This window comes from Mastomys coucha, unplaced genomic scaffold (assembly GCF_008632895.1).
Source record: "Mastomys coucha isolate ucsf_1 unplaced genomic scaffold, UCSF_Mcou_1 pScaffold15, whole genome shotgun sequence".
Classification (NCBI taxonomy): domain Eukaryota; kingdom Metazoa; phylum Chordata; class Mammalia; order Rodentia; family Muridae; genus Mastomys; species Mastomys coucha.
This window is the reverse complement of record NW_022196897.1, coordinates 41,667,222-41,688,512: the sequence shown is the minus strand read 5'-3', so window position 1 is coordinate 41,688,512 and position 21,291 is coordinate 41,667,222. Positions and strand designations below refer to the sequence as shown.

General features: G+C 39.4%; 1 protein-coding gene across 4 annotated transcripts in view; it reads right to left on the bottom strand.

Moving 5' to 3' along the window:
- Galnt13 (polypeptide N-acetylgalactosaminyltransferase 13) overlaps positions 1-20,477 on the bottom strand; it is a 633,613-nt gene extending 613,136 nt beyond the window's left edge. The window contains exon 1 of one of the 4 annotated variants that reach the window (XM_031370288.1): positions 20,402-20,477. The gene's annotated coding sequence lies outside the window, so the exon portion shown is untranslated. Of the gene's footprint in view, positions 1-19,245; positions 19,292-19,679; positions 19,894-20,401 lie in introns of those variants that run through there. The other 3 variants (XM_031370286.1, XM_031370285.1, XM_031370287.1) reach the window with 3 other exon arrangements.
- Positions 20,478-21,291: the final 814 nt, after the last annotated feature.

The window sequence follows — 21,291 nt, the reverse complement described above, 5'->3', positions numbered from 1 at the left end:
GAAACTCCATAGAACACCAGGAGTAAAGGAGCTAGAAGTGGAAACTCCATAGAACACCAGGAGTAAAGAAGCTAGAAGAGGGAGTGGACAAAATTGGGTCATAAGCTAAATGATGCGCTCTTTGAAAGTTAGTAAACTCTGATAGTGTTTTGCTTCTCTTCTGATAATTTTTTTCATGTTCTCTTTATGTTGCTTCTCCAAAATGTGTATCTATATGGAACCTAGACAGTAAGGCTCTAAGATTCCTGGTGACATTTCAAAGCTAACTTACAATATGAACAATAAATATCAAGAACTCATTTTTCTCATTATAATAATAGAGTATTCTAGAGTATTCATTATTTTAGGCACCTCTAATCATATATAAAAAATTATTTCTAGGTAACATATGTCAAACTTTTCACTGGGCAGTGGTGGTACATGCCTTTAATCCCAGCACTTGGGAGGCAGAGGCAGAGGCAGACAGATCTCTGAGTTTGAGAGCAGCCTAGTTTACAGAGGGAGTTCCAAGATAGCAATAGCTACACAGAAAAAATCTGTCTTAAAAGAAATCATGTAAAAGTAAAAAAAAAAAAAAAAACTAGCATTTGTCATGATTTGAATGATTTTGTGCTTTAGTTATCAAATTGCTTGTAAAATAATAACACAACAGAAAAAAATGACATTTAAGAAATTAGGATACATATTTAAAATCCAAAACTGATAAATTTATATTACCCAATGTGAAATGGCTCCAGTTTCATTATATTAGTGTTTGGAAGATTAAGCTAAATACAAAGTTATAAAGCTAAATTAAGAGAAATGCAGACATCATTGCTATAAATCAAAACTGAATTCTCAGGGACTAAATACTGTTTAGATAGTAGCTCATTTAAAAAAGAAAACCACTAAAGACTATTCTGAACATCTTTAAACCTAAATTCAGAACAGTGGCCTTTTGAACCACACAGCCCAATTAGAACCGTAGTGTGAATACGACCTGGAACAAAATGGCTTTTAGCCTCCTCCTGGACCCATGATTGTAATAACTCCATGGTAATTGTCTTTGCAAGCTCCTACAGTGATTTTTATTTTCTCATCATATTCCAGAAAAAGAGACAGACATATTAGAAGCCTCATTTGACAGCCCTTTATCCTCTTTAATCAATAGCAACAATTTTTCAAGGCACTTATTGAATTACTTATATTATGTTCTTTGTAGGGCCTAGGGATAATCTAGAATGGACTGTCATTGTGGAAAAGCCCATGATCTTCGAGGGGAGACAGTAGGGACAAAACCATAATAACATGTGCAATAGCAGCATCAATAGCAACAAACTATCATGAGAAGACAGAAAACGGAATCATTCTTTTGGGAAGAAATTACTGTACAAGGAATTATCTACCACAAGGGACATGTTAAGTGAATTTGGATAGAGATATGAGACATGTCTAGTCGTTATATGTCTCCATCATGCAGAAAAATTCAGCAACTCTTTAAGAAACAGGCTAAGAGGTAGTCAAACCAAAATGTCAAATGTAGGATAGATTCCTACAAAGGGCTTTGAATGATAGGCTGCAGATGTTGAAAGTTGACCTTTAGGGCTTTAGAAGATTTACCAGCTAGTTGTCTGTCTTACTTAGAGTTACCATTGATGAAGGATCATGACTGTGGTGGTTTGAAGAGCTTTGACCCCCTAAAGACTCACGTGTTTGAATGCTTGCCCCACAGGGAATGGCAGTATTCAGAGCTGTGGCCTGTAGCTACAGGGTTGTTGGGGTGGGCTTTGAGGTATCCCATGCTTTAGCACTATACAGTGTGAAATTTCAGTTTCCTCCGACCTAGAGAGGATAGTCCCCTTCTGGCTACCTTTGGATCAAGACATAGAACTCTTAGTTCTGTATCCAGCACCATGTCTACCTGCAGGCTGTCATGATTCCTGCCATGATGGTAATGAACTGAACCTCTGAAATTGTAAGCCAGGCCAATTAAATGTTTTCTTTTATAAGGGTTACCTTGGTCATGGTGTCTCTTCATAGCAAGAAAACTCTCAATAAGACAATAATACCAAAAGCAAATTGGAGAGGAAATGATTTATCTACCTAACCTATCCTGAATCGTGGTCCACAATGGGAAACAAATTCCACACAAGTTTGCCAACAGTCTGATCTTATGGGGCATCCTCTCAAATGAGATTCCTACCTCTCAAGTGACTCTACCTCATGTGCAATTGACATAAAAGGTAGCCAACACACACTCTCATAATCAAAACTATGTTCTGAGAGGTTCCTTTATTGTCAACATGGACTATACAAAAGACTACTAACATAGTTTGTGATACTTTTATTTTTGAGTAGTGTACTACAATGACTGGGTTTAGATTTAACACTTTTTTGCCTGAGTGCTTGTAAGTTAACAAGATTCTCCCTTAAAGATCTCTTTCTATCATTCCTTCACCTGGCGAGCTTGGAAGAGCTGGCCTTGTAAGGAATGAACACAGGAGAGCAGGCTGTATGCCTCTGCAGTGGAGATGGACCCATCTCCCACAATTCCCTAGACAGTGTGGGAAAGTTGGATGTGGTGGTGTAGAATATAAAATAGAGCTGGTTGAGAGAACTGGCCTTGCCCCTCAACTGTTATTGCACTGGCAAATTGCCTTGGCAGCACAGTAGAGCTTGCCCTGGTGGTGCAGATATGGGAGATGTGGCTCTAAGGGTTATGAGAGCAGCAGAGTTGGCCCTATCTATCTCTTTGGAAAAGCAGGACTACTGGCTGGCTAACCAATTCATCTACCATCCAGGCTCAGATCCAGGGTTTTGGGTTGGTTTACAACAATATTTGCTCCATCTATGAACTGCTAGAGTACATGAAGGGGCTGGTCGTGAAGAACCAAAGCTGCAGAAACTCCACAACATAGGGCAACCACCAGATACCCAAAAGAATTCCAGAGGATCCAGTATTGATGGGGCATCAGAAGCCAGAGGCCTCAAAACAGACCAAAGGGTCCTTGAAATGAGTATTTTCACGAACAGCTGTTCAGGCAAAAGGGTATACCGTGTCATACACCATAACACACTGAAGCTTCCATGGCAAGATTTATTTTAACTTATCTCTTTATGTTTATTTTTTTTTTGTTTTCTTTTGTAGAGGAGGTTGTAAGGACATGGGGTAGATATGGAAGGATAGGGAGATGAGTTTGATTGTGGTGCATGGTGTAAACTTCACAAAGAATCAACAAAATAATTTTTAAAGATCTGTCTTTCTAACTTTGGCTTGGGTTAACATTGTCAAGACATTACTATTTAAAACAGCCACAAGAAACACATAAAGTATACAATCTCTGACTAATTGACAGTGGAATTCAGAAGAAAACCAATCACATGGGAGATATTCACATAGCCCAGCTGAAAGGTAGTTCTGATGATCTTACTGGGAAGAACACACAAAAATACTTTTTAGTCTGCATCATTTTCCAAAGTAGCCACTGCTGCTGCACTTGGAAGCCCACAGGCCTAGCTATGAATATGCAATCTAGTTAAATGTGCTTAGTAAAGACTTAACTGTGTAGGGCATTTTGTTTGATAAGCCACTAAAAGAAGAGGCTACCTTTGTACACCATGGCCTATAAAAGGGATAGAAAAGTAGATATGTATCTACAATCCAGGTTAAAATTGATTTATTAAATTACCACAGAACAGAAAAGTGACATTAAATGATTCCTGAGCATCAAGAAGCAAGACAACCCCTTGATTAGTTCCTTTTAGAGTGTAAGCAGATTTAAGGGGTCAGAAAACACGTAGCAGTGACCAGCTCTCCCTGGAGAATGGGAAACCCTTTCCTACCAAGGTTTAATAGCATTAACAGATAAGGCTGTCAAACTGTGTGAGGTACAATATGCTTCAGAAGTTCTATGCATAAAAGCCACAAAATAATACCCAGCATCAATCCACGTTTTGTTGGAGTAAGATTCCAATGCACTTGGTGTTATAGAAGAGTCCCCAACATATATATGAACGAGAGCAAGAACATGTGAATTTTCTTCTAAGTAGACGTTGTAAACCTGGGTTAGGAAAATGTCTCAGGCCAGCCATGGTGGTGTGCTCTTTTAATCTCAGCACATGGGAGGCAGAAGTAGGCAGATCTCCAAGTCTGAGGCCCCCAGAGTAAGTTCCAGGATAGCCAATGCTACACAGAAAACAAACAAGCAAACAAACAAAAAACCCGGTCTTCAGGAAAACAACAACAACAACAAAGATAACAGAATATCACAGAAAGATTTCAAATTGAGACACAACATGAGTGAATTTTATCCCTAATACCCAGTGCATGATGCATGTGAAAAAATGTAGTACTCTGAATGACATGGTTGGTAGCAGTCAGCCAAGCATTTCATTTGATCAGTACTCTGGAAACTATAGACTTTCCCTGTCCTTGAAGCCTCTGCACCGTAGGAAATGAGCCAAGGAGACACACACTTGCTGATATTCTATCACACTATAGAAATATTAAGGAAAACACAAAGAAAAACTAAATCTTTAATAAAACAATATACCATTACATAGATGTAAATTAAAAAATAGCAATTTTTTTTGAAGCAAAAGACAATCTTTAATCTTGTCTGTGGTAAACGAGCCCTTTCTCAGCAGAATGGGTGGGCCTGTGGAGAGAGAATCTCTGTGCTACAGATGCTAATCATCACAGGGCCTGAATCTAAGCCTCAGAACAGGAAAAAGAAAACCACCATTACAGTAATAAGAGACTTACAGAAGCCAAGAAAAAGTGCAGACATGTAAGGAATATGGAGACGTTTTCTTTACTGAATCCCCTCGCCCACACCCACCCCATCCCCCCACCCCAGTGCAGGGACTGCAAATGTACTTAGTCACTGCATGCTAGGATCAGGAAAACCCTTTGGTAAGTATCTACTGATGAGATTTTGAGAGCACCTGATCTTGCATTTGCATAATTCCTAATGTAAGTAGATCTCCAAACCTCTTGCTAGATTTATTACCACAATGTGTATATAACTGACTCCTTAAGCAGAAACCATTTCATGCACCACTGAAGTGCAGCCTCTTATTTATTAAAATGTGGCAACATTTTATTGGTCCATAATTTCATACCCCGGCTGGCTCATTGTGAAATGAGGCCCTTTAACAAATAAAAGTTCATGGGCACTTAGAGAATTGTAATAAAATGACAAATATGTATAATATGATTGAAATCATGAAATAAAACACTTTAAACCAAGTAATAGATATATGTGATTTGAAAACAAAAACAGAATAACTCACAACTGTGAAAATATTATTACTAAGTGTAAGACTTAAGGCATATGACTATGAGGCAAGGGCCAAAGTTATGTGAAATATTGAGGTTGGTTAAAGATCAAAAGTATACAGTATAACTTGATCACAATACAAGTTTATTTGGTTGAGGGTAGAGCTCGATATTAGAGTATATATACAGCACATATAAAGCATTCAGTTTGAATGAAGCACCATGGAAGGGTTACTTAAACTATATTCTTACAAAGTGATGCTTTTAAGAAGAGACAAGTGGGTGTGGCGGCATATATCATTAATCCCGGCAATTGCAGAGAGGGGAGGCAGAGGCAGGTAAGTCTCAAGGTCACCATAGTCTACTTATTTCCAGGAGCGAGGGTTCCCCGTCTCAGACAAAAAGGAAAAGAAAGAAAGGAAGGAAGGAAGGAAGAAAGAAAGAAAGAAAGAAAGAAAGAAAGAAAGAAAGAAAGAAAGAAAGAGGTGAGGGAAGGAGGAAGGGAAGGGAGGAAGGAAGGAAGAAAGAAAAATGAAAGAAAGAAAAAGAAAGAGAAAGGAAGGAGAGAGGGAAGGAAGAAAGAAAGGAAGGAAAAAAGAAGGAAGGAAAGAAGGAATGGAGGACAGGAGACAGACAGACAGAAAGACAAGACAAGACATCTAGTTGGCAAATAATTGTTCCAACATAAGGAAACAACAAACTCTGTAGACAATAGAATTGAAAGTCAAGAATATATCTAAATTGTCATAAGTAAGATCAGTACTTTAGGTTTGGCTTGAGTGACTCCTGAATACAAAACCATGTTTAAAAATAGCCACAGTGCCTGGGATATTGGCACAAACCGTTAATTCTAGCACTCAGGGAGGCGGGAGTGGCAAGTAACAATCTGTGAATGCTAGAGTAGTATAGTCTACACAGAAAGTTACAAGATAGAATGGGACTGTCTCGAAAAGAAAGAGGCAGGGAGGGAGGGAGAAAGAGACAAAGGAAGGAAAGAGATAGAGGGAGGGATGAAAGTGAGAAGAAAAGAGAGAAAAGAAAGGAAGGAACCTAGAGAGGGAGGGAAGGAAGGGGAAAGTGGAATAAGAGAAGAAAAAGGAAAAAGACACAGTAATAGCCTATGGAGAAACATATGACCATGACTCAAGAGGCAGGAAGATAGAGAAAAAGAAAGAAGAGAGAGGGAGAGACAAAGAGAACAATGGAGAACCTACTGGTATTAGTAACTTCCAAAGACCTTTTCTGATTTTACTACATTTCAAAGCACTGAATGTTAAATAAAACAAAACAAAAATTTATTCAAAAATAAATTTCAACAGTTAACTCTCAGAAGGCTTTCACAATATGAAATTATTACAGGAGGTGTAATATTTTGGCAGACATGTACAGCCATACAAGATGAATCAATTGTCTGTCTGGGGACTAATGTAACATTGGCTGAAAATAGTTAACCTCACACTAAGTGTCCAGACAAGCCAGGAGTTATTACTTGATTTCAAATATTTCTTAAGTAGAAATTCTACACAAAGTCATTGAAGCTTACAAAGAAGCTACTTCTTAGTAGCTTTTAAAATACGGAAAGACAACACAGAACTTCAGAATAGGAGGCAGCCAGAGCACAGAGGAAATGGAACCCGGGGGCTTAATATTATTTTCAGCAACTCTGGAAAAAAATATTTCAATTTCAATGAGAAAAAAATTAATGGTCACTTCAATAATGTCATTAGAATATGAAGATTTCACATTGTTGATGCTATGGTTTGAGTACTCTTGGCCCAGGGGATGACACTATTTGGAGGTGTGGCCTTGTTGGAGGAGGTATGGCCTTGTTGGAGGAGGTGTGGCCTTGTGGGCATAGGCTTTAAGACCCTCTCCTAGTAGCCTGGAAGCCAATCTTCTACCTCCATCTTGACAAAGATGTATATAACTCTCAGCTCCTCCTCACCATGTCTGCCTGGACACAGTCATGCTCTTGCCTTGACAATAATGGGCTGAACCTCAGAACCTGTAAGCCAGCCCCAATTTTAAAAATCATAATGCAATGTATTTCTTTGCTGGCTTGGTTTACAAAATTTCTTCATTAAATGTTTTTGGAGTTGAGAAAGTTGTAGGTTATATTAAAAAATTAGTTCTGCTACATTTCAACATTCTGGAAATAATTTAGAAATAAATCAAAAACAGCATGAAACATCATTAGATTCCCACCAGCAGTTTATTAATTTATGTATAATTATCATTTGCACATATTATTGTGAAGGAAATGACAAACTATCTCTGCTCAAGACAACATATTTTCTTCCTATGATAAGAAAAGAGAATTAGATTTCAAATATTTCTAAATGACAAATGAATCTCAATTCGTTACTTCAAATTATGCTTTATTTTATACTAAGGAAACAAAGTCCACAATTAAATGTCTACAAACACATTTAAAAAAAAAAAGCCTACATCACACACCAGAAATGAAGCCTGTGTCTCTGAAGAATGAAATCACCTGATTCATCATCTTGATTCAGAGGAGAAGGACGGGATGACTGTAAGTCTTGAATTTTCACTAATATTTTATGGGAAAATACAAAAAAAAAAGTTTTGTCTTCAAATTTCTGAAAATATCATCTATACTGGAAAACATTAGAGTCAAAGCTGATGAGAAAATGAAGGGATCGTGATGGCTTCACAATTTTAACCACGAACTCCTAACAAAAACCAGCAGTGACTCTGGAAGTTTCCAAATAGTGTGAAGAGGCTTGTAATATGACTTTCAAGGTAGTTGCCCTTTTTGTCCCAAAAGGCATTTCAGCATAATGCATGTGTGCAATGTATAAAGTACGCTAGCAGTCACATCAAAGTGGATGCATGTTTGACTTCATTTTTTTTTCTCTTCTCAATAAATTTCTAAATATTCACTGACACAGCTTTACTGTTTCTGTTTCACTTGGCTCCAATCCTCTTCTTAACTCCGATTCATTCATTGTCACCCAGAACTCAAGTTTGCAGTAGCTTCACACAATGAGCCTTTAAGGTCTGAGAAATTTATTTTAGAAATTGATAAAGCAGGTCGGATTTACTGGGCATCAGTCACACTAATGGACAGGGAATGACCTGTGGAAGAGGAGCATCTGTAATAACAGCACACTTACAGAGCAGCCACTATGTACAATGCAAGCAGTGTATGACACACGCTGCCGCCTCAACCCTCTTGTGATTGAAATTACTGAGATGAACGTAAACATCTCACAGTGCTGAGAGAACTACGGTAACAGTAGACAAAGCACTCGAAGAAACCTTGGTGCCCATTATACATTTTATGCCGACTACATAATTGTCCTTTGTCATCCGACTGTCAGAATTTTTCATCTGTTTGTGAGAATCCAGATGCTACTGTCTTAAACTCAATTGTGTGATACAGTTGCTCATAGCTTGACTTTCAGAATTTTCTTTTCTTAAAATTGATGAGTCATTATGCTGAAAGGTGTTATTTAATTGCTAGGAATTTCACCATTAAAAGAAAACTCAAAGCATTCCTCATTCATCAAACCACATGAAAGAGTTGAACCAAGATCCACTACCCTCCTCCAGGTCACTACTTCAAAATCCGACAGAGACCAACAGGTTATCATCATCTCTGTATACAGGAGCCAGGTTTTCAATATGTCTCATGGTTTTTATCCCTGTCCTTGTACGTCACAAAATGTTTGAATGCAGCATAACAGATTATAATAAAGTTAATTTTAGTTATTGTATGTCCATATTTTTCATGCAACATTTACTCAAAGGTAAAGAAAAAAACAAAAAAAAAAAAACGAAACAAAACAAAACAAAACCATTCATTCTAATCATTCTCACCCTTTCACTTTGATCTCACTCTACAATGGGGCCTGTATGCTTGTGTGTTCACAGAAATGTTCATAGTCTTCAAATGCTAAAGTATGGGCTGAAGAGATAGCTCAGCAGTTAAGAGCACTGACTGTTCTTCCAGAGGTCCTGAGTTCAATTCCCTGCAACTACATGGTGACTCACAACCATATATAATGGACTCCTATGCCCTCTTTCTGGTGTATCTGAAGAAAATGACACTGTACTCATAGGACTGGCTGCAGCATCTTTAAAATAACTGGTTTTGATCAGCAACAAAATCAAAGCATTAGCCCAAATGGTAAGGACAGTGAATATTCCAAGAGCAGCTGGCAAATTAACATTGTCACAGCTTTACATGTGTGTAATGCTGACAGGGCCATCCTTGTAAAGTAACTTTCCTGTGAGTATGTCAAGATATCAGATAATCAGAGCAGCAAGAGTCATTTAATAATTCAGATGACTAGAAAATTTCTGCTGTACTATCTGTAAACCACTTCAAAATGTTCTTTGAAATTATTGTTTAGCACTTTTAAAATGTTAAGAAAACGGAAGTGAAATGGACCTATTAAATAATGGTTTAGAAGTGCTTTGCTTTATTTTTAATTAAAGATAGTTATTTTTAATTATGTGAAAATAAAACCTTAAATAATGAAAAATTCTATCAAAAAAAACCCTATTTGATAAATAATTGCTACCAATTAAGAAAATAAAGATGCATGGGAATGACATAAAAGGCTATCTAAGTTAGATTTAAAAAACAAAAATGTACCAAATCACTGTTAAGGCAGTAACATTCACCTTCCTGCTATTAACCAGGAAATACAATAACTGTATGTTTGTTTCAGAATTCAACAAACCTGGAAAAGTAGTAATCAATTTTATTCCCAGTGAAAATAGTAGATGCAGCTTCATAAAATGTACGTATGTTAGAATAATAGATGATAGTAGGTACTCTAGCATCTTAAAGATAAGAGCACTGGCATCCAAAGAACTCAGAAACTTGCTAGAAAGTTCGTTAGTTGTCTTCATCAAGACTTGAACCCAATGTTGTCTTTTAAGCCCAACTATAGAGTAGAAAACCAAGTGAGTATTAATTTATATATAGTGAAAACAGTCACATTTCTTCATATAGTGCACCCCCCACCCAGTGCCCACCAGTATCTCTCTCTTTGTGGTGAAATTACTTTAAGTATTTATTAGTTCTACAATAAAAATTTCAATTTTAGTTGATCTTCCTGAAGCTAAGCGAATCAAAAGAAAGTCACTAGAATTTAAAGAAATCTGGAAGGTGCATTTTTAAAAAAAAAAAAAAAAATGCCCTCCCCCCAAATTAAACAGTTCCAAAATACTTTAAATATTTTCTGAATTATTTCAGCAAGTTCCTAACTTTATCAACCTTCTCTATAATAGTCTTCATTGGTTGTCTTCAGAGTTTTATGGATTACATCATAGTTGTTATTTCTTTTAGTAACTACAGACATTATCAGTCTATAATGACTCGATTAAAATGTCCATTTTCCCCACTCTTGGCTTTTATTAATTTTTTTTGATAGGTTGCAAGTGTCTTGGTTCATAAATTTAAAAAACTAATTCCATTCATACCTGATGTTTACATGTGTTTTCATGCCTGAATTTTAATTAATATATAATCTGTGAAGATTCACTACATTTTACTTTTTCCGTCTTTTGTTGATTTTGTTATTGAGAGGACTTCTGTATTTGTAATTATAAGTTGTTCAAAGAAAGATAGCAATTATCAAATTTAAGAATTCATTTCTATATCATCCCCTTGTTTTGTATATGAATAAAAGTTTTCTTGAACTGCTTAAAAACTCTAAATTATAATTCCTTATTTTCAGTATCTTACAAGGTCATTTTGCAGCCCAATAGATTTCATTAGTTTATGTTTAGGGATGGATGATCTGGTGAGACAGAGAGGAAAGACTGGTTATAGATGCATTTGTATATTTAATGTGGTCCTAGTGTCTGGCTTAAATAATTTTCTTTTGACTTCGTCTCTCTTTTTAAATTTTTCATATTGTAGATGTCTCTTAATAAATTTTAAATTCCTTCTAGAATGTTTGTTGATCATTTGTTGACCAAATGTTTATTGGTATCTATCGGGTTCAAGCCACTCAGTGTCCCAAGACTGAGAAGGATATTGGGTCACATTCATAACCACAAAGCTATCTGCAGTTGATGCACACTGACCAAGAAAAAGTCAGTTTTCTCAAGGACAATGTCATGGTACATCAACCACACCAATGCACAGACCCCATGCCCAGGAACAGGTAACCTAAACAAAATGAACTCCATGGATTTTTTGCTTGTTTGTTGTTTTGTTTTAGGAACTGCCTGTTGTTTTTTCTTTTGTGTTGTTGTTGTTTGTTGTTGTTGTTGTTGTTGCTGTGGACTTGTTGGCTTTTTGGTCCTTGGTTGTTTATTTTGACTTTCACTTCCATGAAGCTCTTTTGTTGCTTTAGTTCTTTGAAGGAAAGAGAGAGAGAACATAAAGTTGGGTGTGAGGGAGGTGGGGAGGATCTTAGAGGAGTGGGGAGAGGGGAAAACATGATTAAAATAGATTGTATGAAAAAAATAATTTAAAAATAGATTATAAATAAAAGAATGAGAAAAGACTCATGTGATTCTGCATGCCTGTCACTCTGGCATTTGAGAAGCTAAAGAAAGAAGATGATTGTAAGTAGTATGAGGCCAGCCAGCCGGGATAAAGTCCAAGACAATGTGGGTCACAGAATGAGCCTCTGTTTCAAAAATAAAAATGAAAATAAAAAATAAAATAGAGTCCGAAGAATACAAAATGCTGGTTACTTGGTACTTGAGTAAGTTTGACTTTTCTTTAGAGTAACCTGGAACCTGATCATGGAGGGGCTACGGGGTCAGAATCTTAGGGATTTCTCTATGTTCCGAAGTCCCATCCCCCATTGCTCACTGATACTTTGTGATTCATGAGATTTCATTAGTTTATGTTTAGGGGTGGATGATCTGGTGAGAAAGAGAAGAAAAGCTGATCATAGTCTCATTTGTTCAGCTAATGCAGTCCCAGCATCTAATTTCTAACTCATTTTCTTGGTATTATTGAGCTTTGAGAGATATTTGGCATAATAGCTCACTCCAACTTCAGACTACTCCCTCACACCTTCCAGATCCCTCTGTCTTGCTTATTCATCCACCTTATCACAGTTGCATCTGCCAGCTCATTAAAGCAACAATTTGGTGAATGAGCGTTTAAAGTTTCATCTTAAAGTGAATACTCAGCTATCAAAAACTACATCCAGTAACCTAAAAAATAAAAAACAAACAAACAAACAAACAAACAAACCAACAAACTATTCCTAAAATACCAAAATGAAAAAACCCCAAGAATAACCTACTACACTAGTGTGTATCATTGCAGGCACAATGCCAATAATGTTGTTCAGAATAAATGCCCACATGCAATGAGGTTAAGACACACAGGGTAAAGAAATTGCAACCCTGAACTTCTTGGTTCTGAAATGCTTTATTCCCAGACCCTTTAGAGGAGGAGACAACAGATTAACATTCTCAAAGAAAGAAAGAAAGAAAGAGAGAGAGAGAGAGAGAGAGAGAGAGGAAGGAAGGAAGGAAGGAAGGAAGGAAGGAAGGAAGGAAGGAAGGAAGGAAGAAAGGAAGGAAGGAAGGAAGGAAGGAAGGGGGAGAGAGAGAAGAAAAAAGAAAAAGGAAAAGGAAAAAAAGATAAACAGGAAGAATGAATGAAAGAACATCAACGTTCCAAATTATTTAATGAGATAGTTGCAAGGTGCTTACATTTGTGGAGGTTATTTTTCTTTACAGAAGGAATGGAAGTGAGGCATACATGTTGTTCTACTTCAATTACAATCTTATATGGATAATAAGAATGTGTGTATTGTATGAGCAAAATGGGCCCATTGTGGCCGGCAACAGCAAATGAAGTGTCTCATAACTAGCAATTCAGTGTGTTAATTCAGCTGCACCATCCAATTACCTACAATTCATCTCAACGCAGGCACAAGAAGAGTGTTTTTAAAATGTATGACAAAAAAACGTCTGTTCTAGGACTTCAAGTAGGGAAATAGTATCTACTTTCTTAAGTAGATGGGACTGCAGAACATAAATAATTAAAAGTGTGCATCACAGTCTATCAATATCAAAAGAAAATCTTGACAAGAAGTCAATAATCTACACTTGGTAATGAAACATACATTGTTTGCTTTAAAAGGAAAATCTGACCAAGAAATGAGAGAACCAGCCTTGTGTCGGTTGGAATTGGCATATACTCAAATAACAGCATTCCTCTAGAGCCATGAGCTAGCCAAATGCCAAGTGGCCACAAGGCCCAGGCACAGAGTTCTAAAAGTAGAAAAAGGTAATGAGATGTGAATTTAGCATCCCCGGCCTCCTGTTAAATGACCCAGATGCAAGAGCTCTCAGGTCTGTTTCGTACCTACACAGACCAGATTATTAAACGAACAGAAGCTGCTTTTTATTTACTTGATTTGTAGCATGCTGAAGACTGCCAGTTTAAAATTCCTCCAGCTATATGAGGAGTTACAATGCAGAGAAGAAAGATAATTTAAAAGTAGGGAGAGCCATGAAGAAGGAAGGAAAGGAAAACAAAAGCTCTGGGGAGAAAAGAAAACTAACACTGAGAAATAATAAGCACGGTGTTGGCTTTAAAAGGAAACCAGAGGCAAGCTTATATTCTTCTGAGTAAACCTGATCTGTGGTCAGTGGCTACATTCTCATTTGCAAATGAACTGCCAAAAAGTCAAAGAAATAAAAGCCAGAAGATTCATTAAAAGTAAGGGAATTTTTTCTTATAAAGTGTAAGTAATTATAAATTAGTGTTGATATTCAATCAGAATAGAATACTGAATAACAATACTTTAGGAAATCCACCATGGTTTTCACAACCTTTTAAATAAATATAAATAAATTCTAATGTAATTTTAAAAATTCATTAGAAGTACTTCAGGAAAATAAGCTACATCTCAGTTGCTTCCATTAAATATGAGTGTCTTATTTATGGGCCTTCTTTACCCTTAACAAGTCAAAATGAAGAAAATTGATGTCTAAAGTTTGAGTCATAGTCTTTATGTGGAAGACAGAGAAAAAAAAATTGGCAATGTGCTCTTTTGAGTCGTCACCTTGGTGACATTGACTTGCAGTTAACTACAGCAAAGGAACTTCTCATTTCCATCCTCCAATCATCTCTGCAATCAGGGGTGTGGGAACCTGAAGCCAAATCAACTGCTAGCATCCTCCCTAGGTCCACATTTTACTACACTGGATCACAATCAAAAAGTAAACGGAAGACGCTGGAGATGCCAGGCCTCACTGAATCACAGTTATGGCAACCGTGCTGTTCTTCAATATGTGGGTACCAGGGGAAGCAAGATATGGTTGTGGTTCATACTGAGAAAGAATTCCAAGAACAATGTTACTCAACAGAATACAATGTCCTGTGACCAATTTTCATCCATTAACTAAAGTTGTTAAATTAGAAAAGAGTAAAGTGTAATAGGAAAAAATGTAGATGGAGCTAACTTTACTCAACTTGAAGAACTATTCTCTAAAATTCAGTTCTTTCATCTCGGTCAGTGTTAAAATGTCCTCCACTATAAAATGATTAGAATATAAGTGGACATTTTAAATCATTCTTACCATGCTAAAGAAGAAATCACATGGAGTTGACACTATATTTTCCTTAATGAAAATGTCAGTGTGAGACAAGAAGAACAGGTATCATTTTTAACCCTAACACATACTCACTATGAAAATTCTAGTCAGTCCATTCTTATATGGCTGTTATAAAGATGCAATATTCTAAAACCCCATCAGCTTTTACTTACCATATTCGGTATACAAACTATATACACAATTTTCTGTTATGTCACCAGTTACAATTCAATTTACCACTTTTAATCCCCCCTTAGGTAAGGTGGAATGGATGTATTTCATGTGGTGTTTGTTGCTTTCATTTTCTTTCTTCAAACTAAGGGTTCTGTTCTTGATAGTAAAATAAATCTCATCCTCTTTATATGAAACTAATTATGTAATAAGCCATTAAGAGGGAATTAAATCAGTCATTATGCTTCAGATCTACAAGAAGCTACATAATCATCCTCTTATGTTAAAAACCCATTTTATTAATAGCAAAAAAGAGTTGTATTGCTTATAAAAATCAAAGCAATTAATATAAGGCAAGAGGCTAGGTTGACATTTACAACTGTCTGTGATATTTACAACATCATCTAGATGTTTTTGATTTGTAGGATTGGATTTAAATTCTGTTTACTGTGTCTGCTTGCCTCTTGTATTATATTCAAAACATGCTGATGAACAGGTTAATGACACTTTTCCTTGAATGTTCTACATGAGCATAAATAAGATTTAGGGACCATGCATTGCAGTTTAACTGAAAAACTCCCAGTTAATTTTCTAGCATGTTAAAATCCTGATAGCATATACCTTGGACAGCTCCTACCGCCTTTTTAAACAATAAATGAGGTCTGAAGGCCTAGTGATGGTTCAGATGTTAAGAACACTTACTGACCTTGCAGAAAACTCAAGTTCAGGTCCCAGCGTACACATCAGGCATCTCACAATCACCTGTAACCCCAGCTCTAGGACATCTGTTGCAAATGTATGTTCAGCTATTACCAAATTAATATAGACATTTCCCAAGATGTTTTGAATTCAATTTCACAATGGAAAACTAGAGTCTTTAGAAACCTGGATCACAAGATTTTAGTTACTCTATCTTAAGATAAGAGCTGGAAATAGAATCTAATCTATCAAAACCAGCTTATCAAGTTATACAATGGCATAAATGTAACTTTATTTTACGGTCTCAAACATATACTTGGTGTTGCGGAGGGGATATGTATGTGACATCTGATTAGGAAAAATGTGTTGCTTTACGAATGGCCATCAAAGATATTATCTAATCAATGCAGTACGTATATTTATGAATCTCCTGTTTCATGGTGTTCTGCAAAGCCCAGCTGAAATTCTTTGATAAGTTGCCACACACATTCACTCAGAATCAGTGATCCTGCCAGATCCCATTAGATTTAAGAAGTCTACATTTCCCCACTGATAGACACAGAACCCCAAGAGGTGATACACTGAAAGTCACAGTCAATATTGTGTTACTATAACAGGTATAACTTAGAGCACTATACCTACCAAGGTGAACCTTTTAAAGAAGGACAGGACGCTGGGAACTGTCTATAGCCATCAATATAATGATGATCTATTAAAAACAAGGTTGTCACTTACTTTACATGCTAAGATTTCATTCTAGTAGAGTTGTGCTCTCAATTTGTTTCTTTTAATACTATCTGCCTTTGCCGAATTTAAAGAAGAAGAAAAAAAACTAAAAACATTTATGCTGCTTCTCACCTTCTTCCTACAATGCCCACAGTTTCATAAGCTCACAGTACCAAATAAGTCACATCACAAAAGAATGTTGAAGAGAAACGCTGCTGCAACCATCACTTGTAAAAGCCAACATTGCAAGACGAAATGCATTTCATTCTGATAACATTACTTGACCTGACATGAATTCACATTAAGTTTAACAGTTAAATGTGGAGATCAATAAGAAATTGGAAGACTTCTCAACCAGTGTCAGAATTTCCATTTTCATTAACCATGTTATTTTTACGTACAAAATTAAGGCAAAGTGATAGTATCAAGTAATTCACCAGTGATGTTAGAAGGCCCAATTGCTTAAACACAGTCCTGCACAAATCCATAGTAAACTATTGTAAGTGGTGACTAGCAAGGCATCAAAAGAAGATTGGAACAGCTCGACATTCACGTCAGCCTGGCAGATCCTCATATGTGTATCATCTCACTTCTCATAGGCACCTTGACGCCGTAAGGGATCTATAAGCTATTTAGGGAAAGTGACTCAGCATTGAGATTAATTTATAGCCCCTTCCCAAATATTTTAAGCTGATATATCTGCTACTTACATTACAAATGAGCGTTCACCTTTAAAGAGCAAAATGAACATATTCTCCCAACATAAAGTCCCATCCTATTTTACTTTCAGATAGGAAGGTTGAACTTGACAACCATCAGAGCCTCTAACTTCTCCACAGTATCTGCCAAGTAAAAGTGTTGCAGGGAGAGATAAAAGTGCACATTGTGATTGTGAGAAAGAAGCAGAGAATTCTGCCCTGACATCCACCCTCCTAATTCTCAACCCTCCCTTATAGAAGACGAACAGAAACAGAAGCAGAGAGGTAGAGGTAAATTTGATGATAGGAAGAAGGTTCATTAGTGTAGCTGGGCCTCTTGGAATCTTGACATGACTTGCATTCTAATCCATTAACCAACAGGTTTTCATTAAATGCTTGCTTTCCCACACTTCCAGAGTCTACTTATCAGGGAGCACAGGTTCCACTCTAGACTTCCTGTTTCAGAACAAATCTACACTGGCAACAACCTGTAACCCCTTCTTTTCTTTTCCTATAAGTCTGGTCTGATACAAAATGCACTTTATTAGCAAGTAGCATACATCCTGAAATAGGATGGGCCACAAAGAAAGTAATTTAAAACATTTGTTTAATCATGTAAGAGCAGACAGCCAAATTCTCAGTGGAGTTGAAGATAATCAGGGACATAAAAAAAGAGTTGAGAAATCCTGGTTTGTGGCAAACAAACAAGAAAAAAATATATACCTTTCTTAAACCTTCAAAACCTGCCTTAGGCAATGAACATTCTCCAGATCCAGTTATCTCTGAAGTCAAAGGAAGAGGGTTTCAGTATTAAGAACCTAATTCTGCAGCAGAGGAAGACTGCAGATCAGAAAAGAATAGGTTAGTAATGCAGCTGCAAAAGTCAACGAGGAAATGGAAAGAATGTGTATGACAAAGGGAGAGAGACCCTTGGAGGAGAGAAGCTCAGAGTGAAGACCAGTGGTGTGAGCTTACTTTTCAATATTATCACACCAGGTTTCTTTAACACTAGAGGGCATGAACAACAACCACAACAACAAAATAATAATAATAATAATAATAATAATAATAATAATAATAAGGGGTGTGTGTGTGTTAGAGAAAGGAAGAGGAGAGAGAGAGAGACAGGCAGAGAGAGAGAGAGAGAGAGAGAGAGAGAGAGAGAGAGAGAGAGAGAGAGAGAAAGGCTGATTAATTTTGAGCAACAGATTTCGCCAAAAGCTGGGGACCCCAAGGAAACCAAAAATGTCATTGGGCTGGTCCAGTACCCTTAATCCTGCAAATAAATCTGTAGGCTACACTGGTGAGAGAGGCTCGAGTATATCCAAGGGACACTGATCTCCTAAAGGCTGAGCGTGAAATGGATGAGGCAGAGCTCCTTTCCCAATAGCAACACCTTTACCTCAAGCGAGCATCCACCTTTTGACATTTGCCTTGCCTTAATCCCTAAGAATCTATTTGTCCATCCATTGAATCGTCTCCCCTAGCTATCAGTAAACTGGAAATGAAGATTCTCCACCTGGAAATTCAGCTATCCACAGTCCAAGGCACAGGACAGGTAAGGGGCTCCCACTCTCTCACACTGCTTTTGCTGGTCAGACCAGAAGCCTCCGCGGACTGGGTTCCCAAAGCGCGGCGCCCTTGGACCCTGGGTGGGAAGGCTGGAGCAACACCCTCCGTTCCGGCTCCTGAACCTTCCATTCAGCTCCAAGGCAGCCCAGATGCAGGAAAGCTGCTTCACTCCCGCCTTCCTAAAGGCGCAAAATAAGGAGGTCTGTGCATCTGGGAGTTCCCAGAAGAAGAGCATCTATGGATTAGCAGACTGGGAGTAGGGGAAGAGACAGGCAACAAGGGGCTAAACGCTGAAAGAGGGAAAAATTGAGCGAGCGACAAACGAAAGAAACGAAAGAAACAACAGTACATCAGCGACACAGTGACAGCTCAAGAAAGACCGGAGCAAACAGAATGAAAGAGAAACAGACGCAAGGATGGTGCATATGCACGGGGACCAAAAGCCTGAAAGAAAATCAGACCTACAAACTGAGTAGAGAGACAGTAGAGAGACACGAGGCGGCTGGGGCACTGTCAGAAAGAGCAAGCTGTGAAGGAAAATATCCAAGAACCAGAGCGTACCCAGTGTCAAGAGTAGTAGCACCGACAGCATCTCACCCAGGGGGTGTCCGCATCTGGTAGAGAAAGTTGCCTAGGAAGGGACGCTAAGACATTTAAGGCACCCGAGAGCGCCCCCAGGGCGTGGATGGGGACCAGCGCATCCCAGCTCTGAGGGTAGCGGGAAAAGCCTAGAGGAGGGAGGGCGGGCGGCTGCAGAAAGTTCTGCGCCTCTCTATCCTCCCGCCGCACCTGCAGCCGCGGGCGGCCGTGCTCCCAGGTCCCGGGAGATGGACTCTCCAGATCCGCCCGCGCCCCTGCCCCTACCCTGCTGGGCTTCTGCGCCCTGCCACTCCCGGGCGGGACTTTGCGGAGCCCAGCCGGACTCTCCTGCAGTCCGAGAGGGGTCCGTCCCAAACCGTCACCAAGAAGAGGAGAGCCCAGAGAAGGACTGAGACCTGCTACGGTGGCTGTCGATCCCGCGGAGAGAGCTCGGCGTTCCGCGCACGGGATGCTGCTTGGATCCAGCCCCGCCAGTGGCCGGCTGCGCCGAGAGCCGCGCTCACCTGGAGCCGCCGCCGCGCGAAGCCGGGGCTCCCGCCCGCGCCTCTCTTCACACTTCTCGGGGAGCAGAGCGAGGCGGGCCCGGCCTCGGCCAGCCCAGGAGATGCTCCCTCATAGCGCGGCAGGCGGCCGCGAGGCTCCGAAGAGCGCTGCCAGGAGGCGCCCAGGCCGAGGAGGCGCAGGAGACACCGAGCGGGGCTCCTAGCACATTGTCACCTCGGCAGAGCCGCCACCGCCTGGTCACTTGGCCCCCGCCCCCTCTGCCGGGCCCTCCCCCTCCCGCAGCCCCAGCCCGGAGGCCTGTCACTGGGCTAGGATCATTTACGTAACCAGCACCCGGGTCCTCCTCCCGCCCGGCTCCCGCTCCTCCCCGGGCTGGGGCGCTGCGCACCCGAGCGCGCTCCAGCTGCTCCCGGAGCCGCGGCTCCAGCGAGGCACACAAGTCCCGCGATACTTGGCAGGCACGGCCCCCAAAAGCCTCTGTGGGGTCGCCTCCTATCCCAGAGAGTGTGTGGACATCGCCGCCAGCCCTGACCCCCCCCACACTCCCCCCCTTCCCACTCCCCCACCCCCACACCCCCACCTCACCCCCCTGCACAAAGCACAGTTGCGATACCCCGTGCTTGCCCCTGCGCCAGCGAGTATCGGAGAAGAGAACCAAGGATCTGGGGACTGCCCTCGGGGAAAGTTCCAGAAACCGCACCCTGGCGGTCAGCTCTTTGGTAGAGATATGCATCCTGTAACTTGGGGCTCAGGCTCTGAAGCAGAAGAGATAGACAGACTTGGGCTCTTCTCCTTTAAGGTTTAGATTCCCTAACAGGATCCAGGGACTCAATCCTCACCCCCCGCCCCCCTGAGACCTGTAATTGAACCCTATCTCAGAGAGTGCGCTCTGGTGTAATCTTGGGGGCGGGGGTAAGGAAAAAAAGTGGGGCTTTGAATTTCTCCTTCAGGAAGGTGTAGCTGACCGCCCACGCGCAAGCACACGCATTTTCGTCCACTCCTCTAAGTATCAGAAGGTGTACATAGCTAAATTAATGTGTAGTATAATGTAACAGAAGATCTGCCATTCTAAACGGTGTTAAATTATATGTAGCGTTTTAGAACAGCGTCTGGCACAAGGCACAGCTCCAATATTCAAGTAGTAGAATCTGGAAGATTCCCAAAGAACATACCCCTCACTGCCATGTGGGGGTAATTCAGGAAACCTGAGGTTGCTGATTTCAAGGATCTGCTTAGTTGTTCACTCGCTCCTTTGATCCTTGATTTTGTTCAGATTTTAATCTTATTTTTTAAAAAGACGTGAAAAAGACAAGTTCTTACAGTATTCTTATGAGACATGACTTATTTGGCGCAATAGGGGAGAATATGACAGCTACTTCAAAAATATTAAGAGCTATATTGTGCAAACATATGATACTATTAATTATAATGTAATGTGTCAACGATGTTCTTGATTATACTCAGGAGTAGCAATTTCTAGAGATGTAGCTTTTCATCTTTTCA